Source organism: Cebus imitator, unplaced genomic scaffold (assembly GCF_001604975.1).
Source record: "Cebus imitator isolate Cc_AM_T3 unplaced genomic scaffold, Cebus_imitator-1.0 Scaffold87, whole genome shotgun sequence".
Taxonomy (NCBI): domain Eukaryota; kingdom Metazoa; phylum Chordata; class Mammalia; order Primates; family Cebidae; genus Cebus; species Cebus imitator.
Window position 1 is genome coordinate 6,048,914 of NW_016107402.1, and position 1,494 is coordinate 6,050,407.

Here is a 1,494-nt window from a genome sequence, read left to right on the forward strand (position 1 = left end):
TTCACCATGTTGACCAGGATGGTCTCGATCTCTTGACCTCGTGATCCACCCGCCTCAGCCTCCCAAAGTGCTGGGATTACAGGCTTGAGCCACCGCGCCCAGCTAATTTTGCATACTTATAACAAAAAAAAGGCATACAAAATCCCCTAAATTGTACGTGATAGCGTTTGTTTTTGTTTTTGTTTTACGTATAATCAACAATTGTCTTACTAGGAGTAATGTTCCTAAATTGTTTCCTCAGTAAAGATGTACCATCTAGGCCAGGCACAGTGGCTCGCGCCTGTAATCCCAGCACTTTTGGGAGGCAAGGTGAGCGGATCACCTAAAATCAGGAGTTCAAAACCAGCCTGGCAATATGGAGAAACCCCATCTCTACTAAAAATACAAAAAATTATTTTGTGTTGGTGGTACATGCCTGTAATCCCAGCTACTTGGGAAGCTGATGTAGGAGAATCACTTGAACCCAGGAGGTAGAGGTTGTGGTGAGCCAAGATCGAGCTATTGCACTCCAACTTGGGCAACAAGAGCGAAATTCCATCTCAAAAAAAAATACAAAAATTAGTCGGATCTGGTGGCATACATCTGTAATCCCAGCTATATAGGAGGCTGAGGCAGGAGAATTGCATGAACCTGGGAGGCAGAGGTTTCAGGGAGCTGAGATCATACCACTGCACTCCAGCCTGAGAGACAGCGAGAATTTGTCTCCAAAAAAAAGAAAGTACCATCTATTGTCATATATTTTATTTTACATAAGAATCAGTCTGGCCAGGCACGGTGGCTTGCGCCTATAATTCCAGCACTTTGGGAGGCCGAGGTGGGTGGATCACGAGGTCAAGAGATCGAGACCATCCTGGTCAACATAGTGAAACTCTACTAAAAACACCCAAAAAAATAAGCTGGGCGTGGTGGTGCGAGCCTGTAGTCCCAGCTACTGGGGAGGCTGAGGCAGGAGAATTGCTTGAACCCATGAGGCGGAGGTTGCGGTGAGCCGAGATCGCGCCATTGCACTCCAGCCTGGGTAACAAGAGTGAAACTCTGTCTCAAAAAATAATAAAAATAAATAATAATCAGTCTATGATTGAAAAAACCAAGCAAAAAGTTGCAACTTTAAAGTGATGATGAAAGAATCATAGCTCGGGCCAAACACAGTGGCTCACGTCTGTAATCCCAGCACTTTGGGAGGCCGAGTTGGCAGATCACCTGAGGTTGGGAGTTCCAGACCAGCCTGGGCAACATGGTAAAACCCCCATCTCTACTAAAAATACAAAACTTAGCCGGGCGTGGTGGCGGGCACCTATAGTCCCAGCTACTTGGGAGCCAGAGACAGGAGAACCACTTGAACCTGGGAGGCAGAGGTTCCAGTGAGCTGAGATTGCGCCACTGCACTCCAGCTTGGGTGACAGAGCGAGATGCTATCTCAAAAAATTTTAAAAACTTTTTAAAAATGAAAAAAATAACTGTCGACTGAGGCCAATTCCCACCCTTCCTCCACCC